Raw genomic sequence first — 26,401 nt, 5'->3', positions numbered from 1 at the left:
TGGGTTTCCCATGTCATGGATTACTGTGCCTCTTTTTCTGTTTCCTGATCTCGTTCTGCCTCAGCCACCTGCTGTAGCAGCCCTGCTGCTCCTATTATGCTCAAAACCGCGAAGTTGTGCCTGTACCGTCACTTTGCCACACCCACTTCAAATATTGAAATATTAAATAAACTAATGTTTGCATACTGAGATAACAGAATATTGCTTAAATTGGTGCTTGTAGTTTGAAATTACAGCTTTCCTAGTAAGTCGTGAGGTACACTTTGGGGTTTTTTCGTACTGTACCTTAAAACTCTATGAAGTATATTCCATTGAGTACTTCACTGCAGCTTTCTAGAGAGACATAGTATTATTTTTGGTACAGAGCATAGAATGTAAGCAGTAAATAACCTCTGTCCTACATCATTTGTAAAACTCCAGTAAGACAAGGACATTGTCTAGAACTGTAGAGTTTAGCAATCATTGCCAGATTCTATTAATTACCTTGTGGGTTTAGCTCATGTCTGCAGGGCATAGTGAATTAAATTCAAGTACTTAAACATTTTTAAGGGAGATCTGCTCTCTCTCTCATTCCAGTGTCGGCAGACCTGTGGGGAGGGAGGCTGTCTTCCGGTTGGGCTGCCGTCGGAATCTTAAAGAAGCATTTGAAGTGCTTTATGATGACATGAATCAGAGTGGAGGACTGCCTCCAGAGGTGTACGTATAGTTAGCAACTTGCCCTCTGTGGCAGCTTGCAAAAGCAACTGCGCAGTGCTGGACCTTTGTGACCAAGAATCCAAAATTTTTACATTTGTGTATGAGACACAAGGGGAGTAAAATGAATAATGGCTTACCATCTCTTTTCTCATTAATGGTAAGAGGTTATGAGGCTGCTTGTCAGTTTTTGAAGGACAAATATTGCAGTTCTTGCCTTTTAATGCAGTGGCTCTCAACCTGCTTAACCTTGAGGCACCAGGCCTTAACTTTTTGGATCCAACAGGCAAGGTGCCAGGTGAAGATGAGGAGGGGGAATGATAGGGACTTCAACTCCAACATGCCCTGCTTTTTCCAGCCTCTGCCCCCTCCCTGCCCGATCTGTATGGAAGGGGCACATGCTGCCCTGCCATCACGGCTGCTTCTCTGACAACTTGTATACCAGCAACTGGAGCCACATGTCCACTCCCACTGACCCTGATACAAAGAGAGGGGAGTGGAGAATGTCAGGCTGCAAAGTGTAGCCCCGCATCTCTTTATCTGCCTCTGTGCATGCTGCGGAGAATGTTTTTGGCAGTGCTTGGGCTGTGGTGGGCAGGGAGCAGCTGTTGGGGCTGCTTGTCTGTGGGATGCAGGGGTGTCTTGTAGGAGGCAGAGCAGTTGTTTACCTCATGGCACAGGGGCTGGGTGTTGCGGCACCCTTCCCGGGATCTCGCGGTATCCCAGTTGAAAATTGCTGCTTAATGGAACAAATATACGAGCCAGTGTGATTCTTAAGGAGCAGACCCATACCAGCTTTGTAGCACTGGGCAAATGTGAGGACTATCTGGAGAATTGCTAATGCCCTCAAAGAAACAGGGCCAGATAGCTTGGGAATAGAGAGGTTCCTTAAGGCTGAGGAGGAGGAGGAGGACAAGGATCTGAATGAGTAACTTGGGAGAGTAGAAAAGGACAAGAAGATGCAAATCATATTCTGGAAATGTTGCTGCCTCAAAGCTGCCCCTTCTCATTTTCCTCTTGCTCTGGTATAGCCAACTATTTTCCCCATAGACAGCCACTCCTACTTTTTCCTACCCCAGCACAGAGTATTAAACTAGGTCTTCTGGGAACCTACTTGTTAGACACTCCAACAAAAAGTGGGGGCTTCCCCTTCTCAAATTAACAGAAAGAAACCTTCAGCAAGCCGCATCTGTAACTTGCAAAGCCAAATGTGTATGCACTTGTAATTTTGAGAACTTGTATGTTACTGGGCACTGATAAGTTCCTAGTATTGCACTGTGTATCAGTTTCACTGCATTTTATTCAGCTGTTTGCATTTTTGTACAAACTTTCTATTTGAACTTTCCATAGAAAAGAACTATTTATTAGAATGCTTCATCAGCAGGGATCCTGGTTTTCTCTGATTTAACTGAAAGTTGGGGATTAAAAAAAAAAAAAAAAGTAACCCCAAATCCACATTTTTCCAGGATTAAAATGAAATATAGGTAGATAGATTAGTGGTGTTTCATTTAAATCCAGGGAAAATGTGGATTTGTTATTACTTTTCTTAACCGAAAATTGGGGATTTTTTTTAATTGGAGAAAACCTGGATCCCTGTTCATCAGCTTGGGTGTCAAAGTATATGCTAGGTCATCTAGAGTTGGCAGGGGTTTAACAAAGGGCCAAGGCCCTTATTATTTTCAGAGGGAGAACAGCAGGCTAGAGCTGGGTTTGAATGGAGGCCAGCTGAGCTTAGGCCAGCTACGTTAGTGTAACAGCTGAGCTGTATAACCTGCAACAGAGGAGCAGGCAGCTCACTGAGCAAAAGGGGGACACCTGGGCTTGGTAAGAGAGCTAAGTTGTGCCATGGGACCAGAAATGGGGGGGAGCACAGGGAGCTACAAGCTCAGTGCCAAGCTGGAGCAGTCAGCCAGGCCCTGATCCCCTGAAGGAAAAGAGCTCCTGCCTACTGAAATGGCTGCAAAGAAGCTAGAAACCTAGGGCCTGATCACTTATAGAGAAGCAGGAGTCAGTGGGACACAGAATGGGGTAGGAGATCCTGGGATCTGTATCTGTGAGCCAGACCGAGGGGGTCCAGTACAGCAGGAGAAGCTAGGCCAAGGTAGACCACGGGGATACTTGGGGACTCTGAGGAACAGCCTCCAAATATACAGTTCCATCAAGGTTTGACACACGGGATAATGAGGAGGTTACCCTGAGGAGCTAGACTGGAGGCAGGATTACTTTAGCCACTAGTGGGGTGTCGCACCTACTTTTTTGGGGCTGGTCTTCTTTACAGGAGGAGAAGATAATATTGACAGTGCCTACAGGAGCAAGTATGCTTATTCTTATGAAATGAACACTTTTTGTGAAGAACAGTCATCTGCGAGTGTTTCTAGAACACTCTCCACTAGTGCTGGAAACGCGCCATGCTTCTCTGCTCAGGCTTGAAGCAAGGCAGAGGGGTATCCATTTCATGAGGCTTGATACAGAGGGAAAAGAGTAGGAATGCGGGTAATGCAATTTAGAGAACCCTATGAAAGCAAAGCCCTCAATGTCATCTTGAAAAGTGGCAAGCCTTACAATCTGTATGGATAATACTGCACATGTCAGTTACAACACCCCCTAGAAAAATGTTCTGTTCATACTAGGCAGACAAGGTTCCTTGGGTGAATTTGATATCTTTTATTAGACCAACCCAAATGGTTGGAGAATAGTTATTAAGCAAGCTTTTGGGTTCAAAAACCCTTCGTCAGGCTAAGGAAGCTTCAGCAGTTGGTGTGTGCTCTTCCTGGATGGAATGACTTTTGTCATGAAAAGTCATCTAGTCCAACCGCTGCTCAAAGCAGGACCATCTGCAACTGTATCATCTCAGTCAAGGCTTTGTTTAGCCGTGTCTTAACCTCCAAGGATGGAGATTCCACAACCTCTTTGATAACCTGTTCCAGAGTGTTAATTCCCTCCTAGTGAGAGAGATTTTTCCTAATATCCAACCTAAACTTCCCTTGTTGCAATTTTAGACCATTGCTCCTTGTTCTGCCATCTGCCACCAGATGAGCTCCATCCTCTCTGGAACAGTCTTCTCTTTTGCAGACTAAATAAGCCCAGTTCCCTTGACTTCTCCTGAGAAGTCCTGTGCCCCAGCCCCCAAACCATTTTCATTGTCTTCTGCTGAACTCTGTCCAATTTGTCTGCATCCTTTCTGTAGTGGGGGGCCCAAAACCAGACACAGTACTCCAGATGTGGCCTCACCAGTGCTTAATAGAGGGGAATAATCACTTCCCTTGATCTGCTGGCAACACTTCTACCAGTGCAGCCCAGTATGCCGTTAGCCTTCTTGGTGCTAAGGGCACACTGTTGGCTCATTTTCAGCTTATTGTCCACTTTAACCCCCAGGTCTTTTTCTGCAGAGCTGCTGCCCAGCCAGTCAGCCCCCAGCCTGTACCAGTGCATGGAATTGTTCTGTCATAAGTGCAGGACTTTGCACTTGTCCTTGTTGAACCTCATGAGATTTCTTTTGGCCCAGTCATCCAATTAGTCTAGGTTTTTCTGAATCCTATCACTACCCTCCAGTGTATCTACTACTCCCCCCAGCTTGGTGTCATCTGCCTACTTGCTGAGGGTGCACTCTGTGCCATCTTCCAGTTCGTTAATCAAGATACTGAACAAAACTGGCCCCAGGACGGACCCCTGGGGCACTGCACTTGATACCAGCTGCCGACTAGACATTGAGCCATTGACTACTATAACGGAGCCTTTAAGTTATTTAATATTGAAAACGTCTCTGCTGTGTATAATAACAACTTTGACTTTAGTCAGAGGCAACTGGCTGCATAAGTGTATAATGTTAAAGCGTACTCCACTATTCAGTGCAAACTAAACTCCATGCTCCGTGCAGGTAAGCCCAAGTCCCAAAGCCTCACAAGATGTATATAGGCTGCTAATGGGTTCATGGGAGGAGTCAGTAGTTGTGGCCTATGTGGGTACCAATGGCATAAGGAAGAATAGAAGAGAGTTCCTGGAAGCTAAATATAGGTTTCTAGTCAGGAGATTAAAGTGCAGGACCTCCACAGTAGAAGGTCTAGTTATAGGTCAAAGCTATAGTTAAAACCTGCCAGTCCTTGTAGACTGATCACTTCAGCATAGTAATTAATATATTAAAACCCTCTTTAAAATAAAATGTGGCAGATACACAGTGAACCTTTTATTTATTGATTCTTGAGTACACAATATGATTTTTTAAATGCTATAATTACAAGTAGCAAACCAGGAAGCAGAATTTACCAAGAAAACATGAAGGTAGTAAATTGACACCATATTGGCATATTTACAAAACACCTGGAGTCTTGTTTTAAGAACTGTCCTAAACCTTGTCCTAAACTGTAGATAATAGTGTGGATAAATCAGAATATCTAGCTTTACAATCAAATAGCATAAGCAGTAACAGGCACCTGAGCAAGGATAACATTTATAAGTGTTTCTACATATATCCCTTCTGGCTCTGGCTCTGGCTCTGGCTCTGGCTCTAGCTCTGTCTGTCTTTCTGTATCTGTATCTATAATCCTTGCAATGAAAATATATCTATAAACTTTTCGTTGCAGGGATTATTTTAACCTACATGTATGTGTAGTAAATTGGGCTTTGCTTTTGGTTGAGTCCCATTGGTGCTACCCTGATGAGCTCAGAGCTAGCATCCTGGAAGTACTGTAAGATAGACCCATTCTGGTGGAGAGGACTAATGATCTTTGTGTATTTGATCTCAGGCACTATGATGAAACTCCATCCAAAATCTTCTGTTAAAACCAGCACTTTGATTGGATAGAGGTTTGCTGACCTAAAGTAATTCTGTCTACATAGGGCATGAGGAGGTGCTGGAACTAACTAACAGATGTATTGCTGTAGCCAACCCAGTAAGATGACCAGCTTGGGAAGATCAGCCTGTTTTAAGATGACCTAAATCTTGGGTTCAGAAACTTTTAAAACTTTTTTTACCTTGAAAAATCTTACTAACTTAAACATACAGCACTTTAAATATAATCAATATAAACAAACCAATAATATTCCCCCTGCCCCCCCTTGCTTCATAACAGGCATCATTTACCCAGAGGAGAAAAAAACAAACAACGGCACTCCTTTTCCCATTTTTGGTTTAAACCAAGCTGCAAAGCAGGCCATAATTAGCAAAGTTAATTAAAAAAAAGAGTTTAAAATAGTTAAAATGCTGGCTCCTCAATATAAGCCTGCATACTGGTTTGTGAAGTGGTCCTTTTCTCTGTAGATAGAGGTACCCAAGTTTAAAAGCTGAATTGCAATGTTGATTTTTAATATTTGATGGTACTGTATTAAACGTTACATTGTTATGCAAATGATCTGCTAGTTAATGGAATGATAAAAAATTTAAATAAGCTATAGTTAAAACCTTCCAGTCGTTATAGACTGATCACTTGGCCATAGTGATTAATATATTAAAACCCTATTAAAAATAAAATGTGGCAGATATGCAGTGAACCTTTTATTTATTGATTCTTGAATACACAATACGATTTTTTTTTTTGCTATAATTACCAGTAGCAATCCAGGAAGCAGAATTTACCAAGAAAACATCAAGGTAGCAAAGTGACACCATATTGGCATATTTACAAAACACCTGGAGCCTTGTTTTAAGAATTGTCCTAAACCTTGTTCTCTGATAAGAAAAACTTGCTTTTTTTTCTTTTCCTTGTAAATTATACCTGTTACGAAGGAGGGAAAAATATGAATGTTGTACGGCTTCTTGAAAAGCCCAGCAAATGAGAATCTCTGATGGGTTCTTGTTTTCTCCAGCCATCATTCTCAGGTGAAGATAAAAACTGCATCACTAATAAACCTTCTCCTTTTTTGGGTACCACAGACAGTTTTCCATAATGTGATCTGAATGTCAGTGTTCAGTCAGGTCTAATTACTGCCTTTAAAAGATGTGAGTGTATTGGAGCTAATTTAAGCCCTGCAGAGGAGAGGAAAAGCTCACACATGCTTTCAAAGGAGCTACAAACTTTTTGGAAGGTTATCCCTTCTGAATGCTACTGTATTTTTCTCACTAGAAGTCTAAGACTCTCTCCCCCCTCCCCCGCACAAGAACCATAAAAAGTGTACTCGACTCCTCCAAATTTGATATTATCAGGCCCCTAATACTCCTGACTTATTTATTTGCGGTATTTTTGTAAGCAGTAAAAATAGCAAGTTAGATTTCTTTTCAACACAGTTTTTAGTTTAGCATTTTAGTTCCTTTAACCCTTTAGAACCTTTCCTTGGTTGTTTGGTCTTCCTGTGAAATTTTGTAAGGGCATTAGTAGCACAAGGTCTTTAGAGAATCAAAAATAAAAAAAGCATTGTAAGGGACAACATCCCGCTCAAAGCCAGCATTTATTGGTATTTCATTGTCAGCATTCATTTGCTCTCAATCTTTTTCCCCGCCTTTATCAAAGGTAATTAGATTACATTTGTGCTATTGCACCATAGGGCTTTCTTGAATTGGTTTAGGTGTGTCATGCTGGGATATGGGCAGTTTGGTTTAAGGCTACTGGTGAACAGAATTTGGGGACAAACCTGATCAGGAAGTAAAAAAGTCAATCCAAGAACAGGGTTTAGAAGTGAGCCAAGTCAAAAAGCCAGGAGATTAAGCAAAGATGAGGAACAAGCCAGAAGTGTTGGCAAAGCAGTCTTAAGGCAGGTTGAGGCCTATAGCCCAGACAAGGGTTTATATGGGGGATGTGGTGGGTCAACTGACCACTTCAGTCTCATGGAGTGGATAGAGGGTTAGGCCCTGCTGGACGCCAGCCTAGATCAGTTGCGGCAATCATATGTGGGATGGCAGGATGGGATGGGATGGGATGAGCTACTGTTGACCAGGCCGGGTCCCTAGGTTTATGGCTGTCTCCTAACAAGGTGTTTTGTTCTGCTATGGGTGCCACTGTGGAAGCACTACTGTGTAGGAATACAACATGATTCTATAGGATTTTCTCCGCCCCTCATTCCCCACCCCCATGGCAAAATAAAGGAAAAAAATTAAAAAAGATCAGGGTCATTCTTTCTTCCTAGTTTCAGTGCCTACACAAGAGACATCTGTATCCTGTAATGAACCCCACATGATCACATGTATTATGATTTTTTGATAGGCAGTGTCATTTTGAAGATGCTTTTGATTTTAATAACTAACAGTTTGAATGTGTTAATAATTTAGCTTTTTGTTTATCGTTAAGGCTATCCCTGGTTGTTTGTCCCAAGTTACAAATTATATTGAATTGGTCCCTTTTTACTCAGATTTTCCATACCCTGCTTTAAATTGGTGTTCAAAAAGAAATGAAGATTTGGCCAGTATTGTAGATGCCCTTGTGAACCTTGTAAAAATGAATAGTAATCAGATGCTATTGTACTATGACTTTCTGATCCTATAGCCAGTTACTATATGAAGATTTACTTCTGCTTAAGGATGTAATGTGACTTTGCATCGAATAGATGTCAGAGTGTTTTTGAAACCAAGTTACAGAAATTAATGCACTCTTTCTCTGTCTCCCTTTAGAGGTTTTCTTATGGCCTGAAAAATAAAGGATTATATTCATGCCACAGCCCATCTTTACTGATATAATTTGATATCTAATTAAATGTCCGATCCCCAGAGAGAAGATTCCTCAAATTGTTCTGGCAAGTTTTAACAAACATTCAGTATACTCACTTGAAGGCACATGGCCTGCTTCCAGTCCTATTAATGAAATGTTATAACACTACTGATGTTTTACCATGTTTCTGGTAGGATGGAGGGGAATAATACTGGATCCATTTATGGAAAAATTAATTTAATCTGTTTTTTCTGTATTTGTGTAAACTTTCTGCCAGGCAGCAGATGGCAGCAACAAGGGCCAAATTTACCTTGGGGGTTTTTCACAAATCAGTTATCTTGGCTCAAGCCCCCACCCAGAAACCTGAGGAAATAATTTCTGCCTGGGTGTTCTAGTATGAACAGATTTCCCCACTTGCAAGCAATATCAAAGTATAGCAGGGTTTATTAAGGTGGGGATAGGGAGATGGGATGACAAACATAACCCCTTAATAACCAGTAGCTTACCACAACCCACTATTAAGAGTTCAGCACAGTCGATAGGTTTGGAGTTCTTGCCTAGTCCCACTCAGGGTGAACAGTGTAGTCAGTAGAGCTGGTGTAACTCTTAGCCCAAGGTTTCCCTTGTCTTACCACTGCTGGAGTTGGTGCTCAGGGACAGTGCTTCTCACCACTGCTGGGGGCTTCAGGACCTCATTGCTGGGGGGTTATAGTGGGAGCACTTACTCCTCCCTGCTGCTGGAGGATGCTGCTCCTCTTCTGGTTGCAGAGGCAGTCTAACTGTTTTAGATGCAATCTCAGCTCTTCAGGATCTAGCAGGTGCAGGATTCTGCCTGTTACTTACCCTTAGGATTTCAGCTCATTAGGACCTAGTCGTAACAGGCTCAGATGGAATGCACTCAAGGGATTTGTACATCACCAGCTGTCATCCCTTTATGACTGAATGGTGAGATGCAACACCAGCCCCCATGCTTTTCTTTTTTGCAAAAAAAGAAAAACAACCCCCCCCCCCCAAATTGTGACCGCTGTGGTTGGCTTGACAGTCCAAAACACACCTTTACAGTTCCAACATTCTAATTCCTGTTACAAACCACATCATGCATTCGTGTCCCTGCACACACACGTGCCTGTCCCTGCCGCCTTTAACCGTTACAATTTTGCAAAGGACCATCTCAGTACTCTTCCCCCTTCCCAACTCCCCCGCCTGTTTCCCCAGTCCTTGCACTCATTGTATTAGTTGTAGTGTCCATTGCCATCATGGTTGCTTTCTTTGAGGAACCTGCCTCTGAACAACCTATGCCAGTCGTCTCTCTTCTATATGATGTTCACCATCTCTTCCCCATCTACTGTCTCTTTTTTTACCCATCTTCCTAGAGAGCTCCAATCTGGAGCCTCTTCTCTTTTCCTTTGTGATTCATGAGCTGGGGGGTCCCTTCTCCTTAGACTCCCACACAAGTAATGATGAACACTGACCCTTCAGCTGTATTTACTCAAGTTTCTCTTACAGTATCAGTTCCCTTATGAACTTTATAATTTTAAAAGGTAGTGCCAGTGCACACAAACCTGACTTCACTGGCCTCTTATATTTAAAATGTTCAGAGCAGTTAAAACATTATCACAGTGAAAAAAAGTACAAAATAGTGTTTTTCACTCCCTTCCCCATGCATACCAATAAAGCTATTGGATAAACGAGGCGGTCTGGTAATCTGACCTTGCATATTAATGCAAATAAGTACCACAGAGAGGTTGCAACATCAGTACAGTAGCATCAGGGTTACATTTATAAAGCATAATCATACTTGCTATGTGATTCGAAAGCTCTCTTCTTCCTCTCCCCCTGCCCCACCCCTGGTGAGTGTTTTTTGTGTCAGGCTATTAAAAGACCTTTGTGTCTTAGTATTTTCAACATTTTGGGAAGAGTAGTCAAAAATATTTTGACTGGGCTAGTCAATTTTCATGATGACTTGGCAAAACTGGCTTATTGCAAGGATAATTTTGCTGTCCGTTAGATTTATGTCAGTGTTTTTTAAAATCCTGTTATAACGTGGTTGGAAAAATATACTCCATCCTGAAATTTTGTATGCAGAATATTTGCCTAAAAGAGAGACTGCTTTCCTGTAAACTTTGGATTAAAAGAAGTCTGTGTGTTTTTCATATTCTGTGAATGGATGGGGGTTTTAGAGCTTTTGTGTATTGAAACAAACATATCATGGATACAGGAAAGGTGGACTCCCTACTTGAAAGTTGTAGGAGTAGTTCATCCTGAAACAGAAATGTGAATCAGAATTTGTTGCCCTATTAATATATTGAGCTGTGGGATAAGTCAGTTCTGTGGCATGCTTCTTGCTTCCGTGATTTTGGACAGATTAGGAGACTTTTGTCTGCTACCCTACTTAAGGTACTGAATAAATTCCTGGATCCTGGGGAACATGCTAAAGTTTGGTATGAGCATTTTCTGATAACGTTATTACGCACTTACGTATTCTAACAGCAGTAGTAATTTGCAATGTAGTCTGTATACCTGTTAAGAGAATACAGGTTTTGGGGATGCTGCATAAAACTATTTAGTGCTTGTTAATTAATGCCTTACTGGTAATTTTTTTTAAGTCACCAGAAAACCTATTTTCTCCTGATAAATTTGCATATATTCTAAGATTCTTTTTTGTCAGAAAAAATGGGGGGAGAGCGTTTACAACATCCTCAACATAATATTGAAGGAAGTTATCTAGTTGACATGAATAGGGTTTTCCTTTGTGTTTCTTTTAATAGGCTCTGTGTGGAGCTGGTATTTCATCAACGTGAAGCACACTTTATAATTTAATAATCACAAACCCTGTGTCCAGATCTCAAATCTTGCCTTTAGAGTATCTGTGCTTTTCTATCCTGTGATTCATCAGTGGGGCTTCGATCTCTGGAATATAATTCATAAGGGAACTTCTTTTTGAGGTCCTAAGTGAGAACACAGTGTTTCTTTGGGGGGTGAGGAAAGGAGAATAGTATTCAAAGTCTTACTGATTGCCATCACACCTGAGATGATTGATATAGTATGTTCTTTTTTCACATTCTACCGTATCACATCCTCTGTGATCTTTTTTTCTCTCCCATGAAGGTGATTTTGTTTGTTTTGTTCGTTTGTTTTCTTCTGCCTTTGGATTAATTCTTGAGGATGTTAACATTGAATTCCATCTCAATAAACTGTTTCTCCTACTTTCTTCTTCCTTGATATCTTCCTGGGACCAAAATTGCACATTTGATATATAAATATATCTAGATATTTTACCTTCACTGTTCCCTTATGGTTAAAAAGTAAAACAGTGCCTTAGCTGCCTCACAGTTTGCAAGAAATGCAAAGCTGATATGAAAACAACCACATCCCTGTGGTCAGATTGCTTTTATTATGAAGTCTGACCAAGGTGACCTTGCCTCAAAATGGTCCAGGTGTCATTTTTCTGCTTCCGGAGCAGTGAGGTCTTGTGTGTGTAAATCATCAGATTGTTTACCCCTCTGATATTAGTAGGGAATTATCAGCTGAACTTTGCTATGTTCCTGAATATTTCCTTTAGATACCAGATCCTTTATATAGTAATGTGAGGAGTTTGTCTTCCCTAGTTTTCCTTGCTACATCTACAAAAATGGTGTAGCTCTTTGCTCTTGGGATGGCAGGAATAGCCTAGGACAAATTGAGTTATTAGCAAATCATTTTCCTTAAGGGTTTCAGATAGCAACCTTTATACCTTGTAGTAGCATTTACTGGAAGTCAGTGAGGACACCTAATATCAATAATGTCAAGATTATACATTAACTACCAGGTGCCCAATTTTGGTGCGTCTCCCTCTTATATATGGAACATAATTTGTGCCTCAGGATATCTGTCTTTGTCATCCAGGATTTGTGAACTTTATGTCGATGTTGTTGCAGTCTTCTTTCAGAAGACTTCTGGTTGTAGGTTTGTTTGTTTTTTCAGAGAACAAGCATTAACTGTAAAATACAGGTTTGTATATGGTCATACTCATTTAAAAATATTTACAGTATTAAATATTTACAGTATATGAATCGGAACTTGTGGCAGAGGTGGTATCTTTTATTAGACCAACTAGACATTTTCATTCATTTTGTGCAAATTAGGCTTAGATAAAAGTTGGAAAGAACTATTTCAACTAGGAAATTTTATAACACCTTCAGCTGTCCTGTGAAATATGAATTTTCATTTCCACCTAGGAGAAATTTGACAATCCTTGCATTCTCCTGTGCCTGAAGAAGGGGCTGTGTGCCTCAAAGCTTGCAAATAAATCTTTATTTTTTTATTTGCAAATGTCTAGTTGATCTAATAAAAGATATAATCTCTGCCACAAATTCTGATTCCTTTTGCCTGTAAAGCAATATGGCTACAACCTGTATACCCTTTACCAGTATTAAGACACTATTTTTTTGGCAAGAATTAGATGCAAAATAAAACCAGGAGAAAATTTACCTATTTAGACAGCCAATCAGCAAAATTTCCTGCTTGCTAAGTAAGATGAACCATCCCCTTTTGTTGAATGGCATAGCTTCTATGTGCTTTGATATGGAGAAGTGCCCAGTGAAAATGTGGTGATTAGTCATAAAATGTTCTCATTACATGCAAAGCTTGATACAATAGAGTTGATTTTAGTAAAACAGTTCAGTTATGTCCTGAGATTACAATAAAATCATGACTTATCAATTGCATTTGAAGTGTACAGATTTGTGTTGATAGTCTATATGACACTTCTTTGTATTGGTCTCTCAAGACCAGCCTTCATGTTTTGCTGTGACTAACAGCCTTGGGCATTATAATACCAGATGCATTCAACTTGAGCGACATACTTTTTCCTTCCCAATAGAAGTTTTGACGGATTGATACTGAGTCTTCTGAATGTTTGTCTTATTTCCTGGTTAGACTTACAAGACCATAGAAGCCTTAGCTGCCATTTAATACTTAGTCTCCCTTTTTGTTTGATCCACTTGTATATAAATTGCAGCTTAGTGACTTCTGTTTTATTTAGTGACTCACAGATGGTAAATATTATGGGATAATGATTTATACCTATAACAGTACACTTACTGTGAAGTTTTTTGTTTAACTACTGAACGTACCAAATAGACTATAAAATCTCCGAATTCATCTGACTTGCAAACTCTAAAACTGAACAGACTAAAACCAATTTGAAAGAATAACTGGGGAAAACCAAGCTTGACCCTGAGAATCGGGGAAACCAGAATGTTCCTACTTATAAGAAATGTTTTAAGCTATACAGTGCGGCCCTAATTCAATTGGTAACAGGTACAAAGTCTGTTTTTCACCTGTTCAGCAATGCTGCTACCAACTCAAGTTTAAAAGTCAAAATGCAAGATCTCTATTAGTGGATCCTAACATGTCTGTGTGTGTCAGGAACAAGCTCAGAAAGTGGGGGGGAGCCAAAGGAGTAGTTTGAGGTGGGAAAGGAGAGTAATATAATCATTTTTAAAATTCAAAATCCTGGTAATTCCTGACAGTTTTTTTTTCCCCAGCACACCTCGGCAGCTCCTAATATGCTTTGTAAACTGATTGTTTATGTAACTGGAGACAAACCTTCTTCCATAGGAAGCTCTCAGCAGAGTTGTACAAAATGATTCTCAGAAGGAAAACAAATCTCTGTTCACAAGGATTGAAAAATAATGCTGGGACTCTTGTAGCTTTTCACACAAGACTTTTGTTAGGTTGTGTCTGGATCTAGCCTGATTAGAGGCCCTAGTGATGTGACAGAGGCCATGTCTCCTTCAGTTTAGAACGTGTCTATACTTTCTTTCTTTCTTTCTTTCTTTCTTTTTATTTATTTATTTATTTATTTATTTATCTATTTATTTATTTATGTCTGTGCTTCCTTTATTTATGTGTCTGTACTTCCTTTATACACAGAGCAGTTGTCTTAAATTGCAGCAGGTGAAGTTTAGGTTAGATATTCGGAATAACTTTCTCATGAGGAGGGTAGTAAAACACTGCAATAGGCTACCCAGAGAAGTGGTGGAAATCTACCTCCTTGGTGGTTTTCAAGACATGGCTAGACAAAGCCTTGGCTGGAATGATCTAGTTGGGGATGGTCCTGCTTTTAGTGGGGGGTTGGCGTAGGTGACTTCCTGAGGTCTCTTTCAACCCTAATTTTCTATGCTTCTATTTCTGGAATCTTGCTTTTTCATATATATGATTAAAGTGTGGAATTTGAATACTGCATGCAAAGAGAACAGATTACTTGTTTGTCTTTCTTCTTTAAATCTGGATGAGATAACCCAACAACAAACAAAGCAATTTGGTCCTACTGGGCCTCTCTGTTAGGGAGCATTGAACTACGGATTTATTAAGCAAAAATTCTTAAGTGAGCAATTACAACTAAGAGTTATTATGACATTAATAAAGGGTTATTTAAAATACTCATTTTTGACTGTATACCTTGCATGTTTTGTAGATTTGAATTCTGATCTCTGTATGAAATGATTAGGCAGGGCAGTATTCTATATTAACTATTATATTAAAACAACTCTCTAAAATAAGCTTCCCCTCATTTATTAAACTTTTTACTGTTCGAAACCTGCATAAATAATGTATGCATTTGGCTGACTGACTTGGTGGGTTATAATTAAGATGTAAAATTCATGGTTTGCTAATGATCCACAGAACATTTATGTTCAAGTTGCAAAAAGATAATTTAAGTTGTTAGAACTGATGTATGATTATTGAAGAATGAAAGCCAGAGATTGAAGTTTATTCTTTGAACTTCTTTGAACAGTCCTGGGCTGTGCAAGGTCTGCTGGGAAATAAGGAGGCTACCAGTATATAACCAACTTCCTTTGTGCTGGCTTGGAAAGAATTGGAAGGGGTGCTGATTTAGTTAAAGAGTTTGGGCAAGCAGATCAACTATTTTTTTTCTTCTTCTTTCTGTTCTGTTTTACTTTGCAGTTCTATTTTACTTTGTAAAGATTCTGGACAAACTGAAATAACGTTGCAACCAAGGAAGTGTATAGGCTTTGGAACGTATGGGTGTGGCATTTTGTTTTATGTTACCGGCCTAAGTGATTAAACCATGCTTGTGCTTCACTTGAAGAAGGGTTTCCAAATACAGTTACTTAAGTGGAAGATGTATTTTGAGTGAGGACAGTATAGGAAGGGGAAAAACCCAATCCAAATAGATGACAGACCATAAAGCTCTAAATGGAGGAGTTTCCATTAGATGAGAAACCAATGAACTTGTGATGATTTATTCCTGTAAAAAGACTTTAAAAGTGATCTGACTGAAGTTTCTACAGTAGGTAAGAGTTGTTAAAAATTTAAACCTGGGCATCTCTTTTAAAGTTAATGGATGGACCAGAGGTGGATGTTTGAATTTAAAAAAGAATGCATAAAAGAAGAATTAGAGGGGAATGGTAAGGTAAATATATGGCTCTAAGCAAGAAATATAAAGCCTATTTAAAGGTAACAAGTAAAGGGATTAGAAAGGTTTTTTTACTTGAATGGAATCTGTGGCGGTCGAGCGGTAGGCAGAGGCTATGGCCAGTAGCCTGAAACGGCAGGCAGGTACTTTTGACCGATGGAGCGGAATTAGGCACTGAAGCGTATTGGTTGAACAAAGAGATTATTTACTTACGCCGTCGATGTACACAGCGCAGGAAGAACTGACTTAGATTACAGCTGCAAACCGAACAAGATGAAAGCTTTCTGAGAACGAAATGAGATGTCTGTGAATGGCTTAACGAGCATTCAGAGCGGGGGATACGTCGGTAGGTCGGCGAAGGGGAGTCACTGGTGGGTGATCAGTCCGCCAGGTTTACTCCAAGATGTGCAGAGATCTCCAACCTGGAGAAATATGTGGAGTTCTCCGACTTGGGCGGAAACTGCTTTAACTTTTATATGACTAACAAGCCAATCGCGAGTCACCAAATATGAATAATTTAGAACCGGCCAATGGTGGTGTGCATGTTTGCATAAAGTTGGCGGGAACTTTTTCTAAGCTGTACTTTTCCACTACTGTGGCATATAGTTATTGGGTTCTGACATAGCGGAATTTTCCACCGTGACCTAGTTACTGCCACCAGCGGAATTTTCCACTGTGTCATAGCATTCAGAATGATTGACAGCAGAATGATTGACAGCGGGATTTTTCCACTATGGCGGGAGATTCCACTGTTGCACATGTATCAAACCAATGGAATTTTCCACTGTGCCATAGGCATACAACTTACTGGGTTCTGACAGAATCAACCAGTGTGTTTAGGGACATAAATTATATATAAACCAGTATAAGTGATCAGAAGCTAGTTCAAATCTGTAACACAACAGAAGTGCACATAAACCACTTTCAAAATGGCTGAAACCAGTTTAAGATAAACCTGGATGGATATAATATCAGACTTAACTGATTTAGGTTAAATTGGTTTATTGAACTTCTGTCCTAGATCCCCTCCAGATTCAAGTTAACTCTCAGTCCCCCAGCATCCTAGGATGCTTTGCACTTCCCCCACAAACTCCCCCTCTCAGGGTGGGCCAACTAGCCTTGGCCCAAGCTGTCTGCTGCAGCCGAGCTGAGAGGCATGCTGTAGCATTCCCCCCTTGTCGTCCCCCACCCCGGCTTCAGGCCTGTGCCACCTCAGGCATGTAGCTGCATTTACAGAATCAAAAGTGAATGTCTGTTTACTTGCTTATTGGTTCAATCTATGCTGGTTAGCCTAAACTGTGAAGATTGAATAAGTTCTACCTGTGGCTTTTTGGCTGTCTGTACTTAGCCTTGATGTTCAAAAGGATATTTCTGTGGACCACACTATTTGCCTTGTTGTTTCTCCTAGAGAACAAGCTGAGATGATAGGTTTGTAAACCCAATTCTAAACCCAATTGTCTGGTTCTGTTTTTTCATGACAACAGAGTTTTGGAAGATTTGGCTGGATACAAGGTTGCATAAAATAGAAGAATTGGGACATGCTGTTCACATGGACGACCACTGTCACCCATGGTTTTTAATTCCATGCATTCCTTCTTTGTCAAGACCTTTGTGTGTGTGTTAAGAAAATGACATATATGCACATTTGACTATCATTCTCCATTTTTTTTATTGTATTAGTGATCTAAAAGTGTTTCATCAGATTTTTCCATAATACAAACTATAAATTGCACAAAATTGATAAAAATATCAGTATAGTACCTCTAGGTAGAATACCATTTGGTATTTCCAAGCAAAAACAAAATTTGTAATAACCTACATTTATTGTATGAGTCACGTCTAAAAATAAAGACCATATGTCTTGAAAAATATCATTTCTCTTGAAAAAATAGTTTGTCAAGACTTTCTAACTAGTTCGTCAAGACTTTGGCTACTGTACCAATTAGTTAAGTTTACTGGGACTAGGCACATAATCTGCATTTTGGCTATAGATGTGTCCATTTTAAGGCATGCTTCTTAAAATGCTGTCTCTTGATCTTGTTAAATTTTATTTAATGAGTATTGTTACACCTTTAACTCAACTGCATTGCATTTCCTTCAGCTTATTCCAAAAATATTCTCGTAAGTAACATGAAGTTTTACTAAAGTATAAAGTACTATTTTTCCTTATGCTTCTAAATATCTGGAGAAAGGATAAGGATGTTCACTAGGAGCCAACATTGACTTGTAAAGAGCAAATCATCAAACCAACTTTTTTTTGACAGGGTAAGGGGAATGCAGTGGACACCATGTACCTGGATTCTAATAAGGCTTTTGGCACAGTCCCAATGCCAGTCTCATAAATAAGATGGAAAAAATGTGGGCCAGACGTATCTACCTAATGGATTGAATTGGTAGAATTACCGCAGGCAAAGTAACTGGCAGAAGAAGGTCTTAAATGTTTGGTTCCACATTAAGGTCTTAAATGTTTGGTTCTAGGGCTGCTGTTGTTTAGCATTTTTATTAATGACTTGGATGCAAGGATGGAGAACATGTTGATCAGATTTGCATATAAGGAGGACAGGATTAAAATCCAAAGGGATGTGGACAAATTGGAGAGCCAGGCAACAAACAACAACTTGAAATTCAGCAGAGACAGATGTAAGGTGCTACAAATCCACAAATACAGAATGGAGGATAACTGATTTGGCAACAGTGCTGCTGAGAAAGATGTGGGGGTTAGACTGGATCAGAGACTCGACATGAGTCAGAAGTGTGATGCTGTCACAGAAAATCAAATGCTATTCTGGGTTGCAGTAACAGCAGCATTGGATGTAAGACCTGGGAGATGACAGTACAACTCTGCTTGGTGTTGGTTAGGCCTCAGCTAAAGTATTTTGTTCATTTTGGGGCGTCACATTATATAAGGACACAGAGGAAAAATCGCGGCATTAATTGCCTCTTGACCACTCAGCGGCAGGGGGCTGGGAGCAGCAAAAAGAGCAAGATTAAAGGCACTGCTGTACTGCAGACTTCAATGTGATTTACAAAGGTCCCTGCTTATGATTTTACAATTTTACTTTAAAAATATTAACCCTGAATCTTCCAAATAGGTAGGCCCTTTTCTTTACTTTTGTATATACAAAAACCTAGATTGGTTTGGGAATAGTGTAGGAAACGAGCTATCTAGGAAGCTCTGCCTGGGTTATTTTTCTGGATCTGTCACTGATTTCATAGAATCATAGAAAATTAGGGTTGGCAGGGACCTCGGGAGGTCATCTAGTCAACCCCCCTGCTCAAACAGGATCATCTGTAACTAGATCATTCCAGGCAGGGCTTTTGTCAAGTCAGGCCTTAAAAACCTCCAAAGATGGAGATTCCACCACCTCTGTAGATAACCTGTTCCAGTGCTTCTCCTCTCTCCTAGTGAGAGAGTTTTTCCTAATATCCAACCTAAACCTTCCTTGCTGCAACTTGAGGCTGTTGCTCTTTGTTCTGTCATCTGCCACCACTGAGAACGGTATAGCTCCATCCTCTATGGAACCATGGGGCCAGATGCAAATGCATCCAAGGGTGCAGAGGGGGTTAGCTGATGTGATTACAGGGCCGCTGGCCATCATCTTTTGAAAACTCATGGCGATTGGGAGAGGTCCTGGATGATTGAAAAAGGGAAAATATAATGCCCATCTTTAAGAAATAGAAGAAGGAGTATCTAAACTACATACCAATCAGCCTTACCTCGGTCCCTGGAAAAATTATGGAGCAGGTCCTCAAAGAGTCTATCTCTAAACACCAGTTCTATTCAATATCTTGAACAGTCTAGGTCAGTCCCTAACCTGTTCTTTCACCACTGAGGGCTGCTCACCTTCTCCCCAGACTGTTCCAATTGGTGCAATAATCTGGGAGCTGACCTTGCCTGTGAAGATGGAGGTAAAAAAGGCATTGAACACTTTAGCCTTTTCCTCATCATCTGTCACTAGGTTACCTCCTCCATTCATTAAGGTACCCATACTTTCCCTGACCTTCATCTTGTTGCTGACATACTTGTAGAAACCCTTCTTGTTACCCTTCATGTCCCTTGGTAGCCACAATTCCAGTTGCACTTTGGCCTTCCTGACTTCATCCCTGCACGCCTAAGCAATATTCTTATACTCCTCCCAAGTTGTTTGTCCAAGCTTCCGCTTCTTGTAAGATTCCTTTTTGTGTTTAAGCTCACCAAAGAGTTCTCTGCTAAACCAAGCTAGTCACTTGCCAGATTTGCTATTCTTCTTGTACATCAAGACGGTTTGTTCCTGCACCCTCAGTAAGGTTTCTTTAAAATACAACCAGCTCTCCTGGACTCCTTTCCTCTTAGACTGGCCTCCCAGGGGATTTATCAGTTCCCTGAGGGAGTCAAAGTCTGCTTTTCTGAAATCTAGGGTCCATGCTCTGCTGCTCTCCTTTCTTCCTGTTTTCAGGATCCTGAACTTGATCATCTTGTGGTCGCTGCTGCCCAACTTGCCATCCACTTCTACATCCCCCCACCAATTCTTCCCTGTTTGTGAGCAGTAGGTCAAGAAGAGCATGGCCCCTAACTAGTATCTTCAACATTTGCACCAGGACGTTGTCTCCCAAAACTTGTCTGTGCACTACTGCATTGCCCTCTCAGCAGTGTCAGGGCAATTGAAGTCCCCCATGAGAAACCAAGGCCTGTGATCTGGAAACTTCCACTAATTGTTCGCTACATTTGTCACATTTTCTTGGTCAGCTTGGACAATTTGTCTATGTACCTCGGTGGGAAAATGAGGACCAGATATAACAGTGATGGAACTGATTTGTTTAGCTCATTGAAGGAAAGGGAAATGTCCTCTTTCTCTTCAGTGCCTGTCTAAGGAAACAGGATGTTCTCCTTGTTGAAGCATTTAAGATGCTGTCTACTCAATATACATAACATTGTCAGTCTCTCTTGCATTACTCCCTTGTGAAATAAGTTTTTCTGTAGTCTGATAATGTTGGTTACTGGCATATCATCCAAATATTTCCAAGAAGAGAATAGAAAATACTTGTTTTTAAACTCTCTTGTCTCACTTCTTTTAATCCATTGCTTAATTCAAGCAGAGTGTTTCAAGGGACTGGGGTTTTGTTGATATATGTAGGGCTTCGTATATCAACAAAGGGTGCTATTAGATAGCACCCTTTGTGCTAGCCCTATTTGCTTTTGCTCCTACTAATTGAGAACATACATAAAACTGATAATTAAATTGGTTCAAGCCACTACTGCAGATGCATTTATGAAGGTGCTGTAACTTCTTAAGTATAATCAAAGCAGCACAAAACTGAATTTACTGAGAACCGATTTGCTCTAATTAATGCTGAATAATTTGCCTATTTCTGAATATGTACCTACAACTTAAAAAAATGGCTCCACAAGTCAGATGTTGAGAAATACAGTGTGGGTAAATCTTTACCTGCACCCTCACTCTGGTGTTACCCAGCCTCCCCTTCAGGTAAGCTGGTCATGCTATTGCTTGGGAGTAAATGGAAGAGTAAATTACTCTGTGGTAATATTATCATGTGTCTGCATTCTAAACCATTTGTATGCTGTGTGCTGATTTCCCTCCCCTCCATTCCCCAATTTCTCTTTCCTTTGGGTGCCCAGAAAGAGAGGCAATTTTACAAGGAAAGAATAGACAGATTCCTTTTCTAGGAAAGAATCAGAGTTTGTTGTGCTAGTATGTGACGAGGTAATTTTCGCTTGCATATCTCATGCCATTCATAAAGTCCCCATCTGAGACCTTTTCTAATATTTGTTACTAGAAGTATTTCGCTCCACGTGTAAGCAAAAGAGCTCACATTTAAAATTATTTATGTTTATGCATGTGAAGAATGCGTGTGGAGTGGCAGGGGCACAGCTTTCATTTAGTTTTGAAAGCTGTAAGGCTTCCAGTAATTCTTTTTCTCAGGGTCTGAGCTCTATAACCTAATTCAAGACTAATACAAACTCTTGCGTGCATATATATAAAAATAAACTAATGGGGATTGGAAGCACGCAAGAGTTTTTATTAGTCTTGAATTGGATATCTATATCTATAGATATCTATATGTATCTTATTATTTGGTTCTTCCGTTTGCAATCTGTCAGAAGGCAGGCCAAATCCATGTAGGATTAAGAATGTGGGACAGAGACCTTGAATTGGATTGGATTTAGGGGTAAAGTCAGTACAAGGAATTACTATAGTGTGTCAGCACAACTGTGTTTCTGGCCACCTATGTTGCAATGTAAATCAGCTAGTTGTTTTAGTACTCGGTGGGCTTTTCAGGGTGTGTTCATTCCTAGGTATGAATTGCAATACGTAAGCTTCAGAAGAACTGACTCAGGTGTGACCAGATCTGTTGGATAGCTCTTAGCAGTTGTATATAGCTTTTAAATAATATGGAGAGGGCTTAACCATGTAAGACATTGCAGGAGAAAAGTTTGTAGGTGAATGAACAAATATCCATAAAACTCCTCTGGGTTGTCTGAAAGGACAGACTGGAGCCATTTCAGGAAGTTTCCATTCATTCCTGGAATTTCTTTGGTGAAAAGAGGCAGACATCAGAGTTTGGATGAGTAATATTGAGTGTTGTGCAATGAGTGAGGTACAGTAACAAGAATGGCAGAGTGGCTTAAATGTCTTGCTATGGCTCTGAAGGCATGGGTTCAACTTTCTGAAGGCAGGTGAGCCTTTGATTTGACTTTCAATGAGTGTTATGCACTTCCAGAACCCATTCACAGAAGATGGCCATCCACCAGAGCAACAAGTGCTGCCTCTGTACTGCTTGTAGCCTAGAATCTAATGGAAAAGAAACTGGATTACAAAATGGTGGCATAGCTTTATTTTTAGTTTTGGTAGCTTCTTTGTTAGCTTGCTTTAAAAGCAAAGTAACTTACTGAGTGCTAGGCTTTTTAGCGCTAGTCAGATTTTTGCTTGTTTTCAAAGTACAAGATTTTCCATATGAAAAGATAATGACCATGCCTTTCCCAAGAGTTCTCTGCTCTCTTTGACTATTAAAGGAAGATGAGACAGAATTCTGAGTAGTGGCCTAGATTTGTCTTTAATGTCAGTCACTTTATTTTTTTCCAAGTGGAACAAATTCTTGAGAGGAGGAGGAGGAGGTTGTCTTGTTCTGTTCTTGGTGTCCCACTAGGCCTTCCTATATTCAGATTCTGTACTGCTGTTGCAAATACAACTCTGTTTCCACTTCCACACTGCTGCCCTATTTGCTAGCGAAAAGGGGAGATCTGAGAAACTTGAATGTGACTGTTCTGTTAGATATAAAGGATAATGCTAACCTTACATCTCGGCCTTTTGGTTAAGATCAAGTGTACATGTGGAAGGTTGAGCTGAGAGGAGGAGTAAGATGATTTCTCCCAAGGATATTTAATATTTTCCCCATTTTGAAGGGTGGGGGGGAAGGTAGCTAAGCATGCATAGGAAAGTATCAAGACGGCGACCCCAACGCTTTTGGAAGAGGAGTATCAGCTGGTAGGAAAGCAGTATCCATTCCCTGCTGTTTTGGTTTAGTGGATAAAGAGAGAGCCTTAGCATCATAACATTCTGGATGTCTCAAAGGTAGCGTAACAGGGAGCCAGTACTTTAAGGGACAAATCACCCTTGTGGTTTATGTCCTCAGGTGGATGAAGGCAGCTGAATCTAGACTAGCTGCAAGGGAGCAGGTAGGAAGGGATTTGTAGCCTGTAAGTGCCTAATGAGTGGGTGGTTGCCTAGTAGTAGGGCATAGGGCAGTACCCTGGGTTAGGCAACGAGGGCACTATTGCAACATGGCCAAAGAAACAGCAGTAGACTGGCTGTTCTAGAGGCTGTGAGGGAACAATTGCAGCTTGGCCAGGGAAGCAGCAGTAGGCTGCTCTGGAGGCTAAGGAGATGTAGCTGCAGCTGGTCAGGAGAACACCTGCCCAAAGGGGAGGAGCCCAGGGGTATAAACCTGGTTCCCTAACGTAGAGGGGCAGTGCAGCCCTGACCTCTGCAGAGAGAACTTCTGCCAGAACAGAATTGCCAGAGATGGTGGCATTGATCCCTGAGAAGGGGGAGCAGGTTGAAGAAACGGCACCCTGAGGAGCAACAGATGAAGCCACAGCCAGAAGGAGAAGCCATCCTCAGTTGTGAGTGTAACAAAAGTGACTTTGAAAAGATGAGGGGATGGCAATGGGCACAGTGGAAGGAGAGAACAGGAGATCACAAAGACACCAGAATGGGAGTTGCAGAGATGGCAAAGGAAAAAAAAAATCCCCAAAGAAAAAGGACAGGATATTCCAGAGGATGCTGGTCTAGCATCAAATGGTGAAGAGGAGCTCCTGCCCGATTTAAAGGTAAAGATCAGGGAAGCAAGAGAGAATCATCAGGGGGTAGATGGGCATCCATAGGCAATCTCCCTGAGAGTATGGACTGGAGACAGTTTAGAAGAAAAGTGGGGGGGTGTTACATATGGACAGTTATGCTGGGGAAAAGCAAATGGACAAAAAGTAATCTCTATTGATCGCTCTTCTTTCCATTCCCCTCTCAAAAGAACTTCCAAGTTCTGGGTGTGCGTCTTGCTAAACTAAGGCTACCTCTACATGTTACAGCTGTTGTGCAATTAACAGGTTCATTGTGCAGTTAAACTGAGACAGCTACACATGCAAAGTACCTATTACATCATAAAGAGGTCCAACTAGCCTTAAAGTTAGACCTTGAAAATGTGTACTATGTAGGTGGTTGCTATCCAGCTTTAATTTGCAGGTGTAGCAGAGCCCCCCTCTTGTCACTGGGAGTCCAGTCAGCTGGGCAGGCTCCCAGCTGAAGAGGTGTACCATGCCCAGCTGGGGCTGGGTGTCCCCGGGACATCATGCTACACTGAGGAAATGGTCTATATAAAATTGCGAATTATTATGCATGTTAAAGACTGATTTTAAGAACAGGTTTGAGAAGGATGTACTTCTGTGTGTGGTTGGGTTTTTCAGGGGAAATTCCACCCCCCACAACTTTCTATCATTGGCAGTTCTTCTAATCAAGAATAATAAGTAAATCCCCATAATAATGAGAGAGAGGTACACACAAAAATTGGGGTTCTTCTATATTTGCCTTGTGGTTTTTGAGCTTTTCAGGGTTCATGATTAACCTGGTTAACAAAGGTTAACCGTGTGTGTTAGAAACACAGAAGAGATTTTTATAAATGGAAACTGTGTTTTCCACTTACCTCCAGAGAGCTAGAATTTAAGATAATATAAGATGCTGTGGGATTCTTCCACTTGCACTTTAAGATGCTGCTGTTAAAGAAAAGAATTATCTTTGCAACGAAAATTCAAGTTTCCCTTGTGCTATAATGTTTGTGAGTCATGGATGGCCTTAAACCAGGCACTATTATGAAAGCCTTGGCTTAAACAGTTTAACTAAAGTTCTCATGATTCTGAGCAATGGACCTGTTCTTAATTGTACCCTATCAGAAAGAAATATAACCCTTTGCTGTTGCTTTTTTCCCCCAAAAGTTGTGTTTTCTTGCAACTTTGATAGGTAGTCTTTTCTCTTGCAGGTGCATGATAGCAAGTGTATCCTTGTATATGACCACTGTTTTGCAAAATTCTTTCTTAAACCACCATGTAAATACCTATACTTTTGCTCAGATACTGATTTTAGAGCAATTTAATGTTGCCAGGGCTGTCCTGGGTGGGCGGGAATTGAGGTGCTTTGGGGGACCCCGCGAAGCCAGGCGGAGCAGTGGCGGTGTGGAGCCAGGTGGAGTAGCGGCTGCTGATTCATAGATTCATAGATGCTAGGGTCAGAAGGACCTCAACAGATCATTGAGTCCAACCCCCTGCCTAGGCAGGAAAGACTGCTGGGGTCAGATGACCCTAGCCAGATGCCTATCCAGCCTTCTCTTAAAGACCCCCAAGGTAGGGGAGAGCACCACCTCCTTTGGAAGCTCATTCCAAATTTTGGTCACCCTTACTGTGAAGAGGTTTTTCTTGATATCTAGCCTAAATCTGCTCTCTGTCAGTTTGTGACCATTGTTCCTGGTTAATAAAGCCCAAACCTAGCTGCATCTGGTTCTTGAGATTTCTGGGCAGAATTAGCACCAAAAGTTGTGTTATGATGGTGGTGGCAGCTTCTTTGGGTACGGGATTGGAGCTGGGGCGGGGCCCTGCATGGGCTGGTTTACCCCGGGCCCCACACCCTGCTCAGGTTGCCTCTGACTGTTGCCCACCGGATTCTAATTAGTAGCAATATAACTGATTAGAGTTAGACAAATTTTTTTGGTGAAAAAAGTTTTCATCTGAAAAAAATATTAGGTTTCACAACCTATTCATTAATTAATTTCTGATAAATTTGGTTGAAACCTTCCCCCTCCAAAAAAAAGATCATGTCTAAGAACTTGTTTAAATGTTTTTTGAAAATTAAGTATTTCTGTCTTTCTACTTGCAATACATATTTTAAAATTTAACTTAAAAAATGAAAATGCAAACTTTAGGGTTAAACTGAATTAAAAAAAAAATGTTTTTGGTTCAACACCAAAATTATTTTTGTTTATTTCACGTACCTCTGCAATTGACCATGAGGTTGTGTTTCTCTTCAACTGGAACTTAGCAAATTATGTAAGCAGCAGAATTAGAGCATCTAGGAAGAAAATAGGGTCTCATCTTCTGAAGATTGTTTGTAAGCAAGACTAGACTATTTTACTAAATGAGGTAATATAAGTGTTCCAAAATTTTATGATG

At 40.7% G+C, this 26,401-nt stretch overlaps 1 protein-coding gene across 1 annotated transcript in view; it reads left to right on the top strand.

Annotated features, from left to right (window-relative positions):
* The first annotated feature begins 604 nt into the window (after positions 1 to 604).
* CDKL5 (cyclin dependent kinase like 5) overlaps positions 605 to 26,401 on the top strand; it is a 195,975-nt gene continuing 170,178 nt past the window's right edge. The window contains exon 1 of the mRNA XM_025201096.1: positions 605 to 696. The gene's annotated coding sequence lies outside the window, so the exon portion shown is untranslated. The remainder of the gene's footprint in view (positions 697 to 26,401) is intronic.

The sequence above is a fragment of the Alligator sinensis genome, unplaced genomic scaffold (assembly GCF_000455745.1).
Source record: "Alligator sinensis unplaced genomic scaffold, ASM45574v1 scaffold583_1, whole genome shotgun sequence".
Lineage (NCBI taxonomy): Eukaryota > Metazoa > Chordata > Crocodylia > Alligatoridae > Alligator > Alligator sinensis.
Note: the sequence above shows the minus strand (reverse complement) of the source record. Positions and strands in the feature narration are given on the sequence as shown.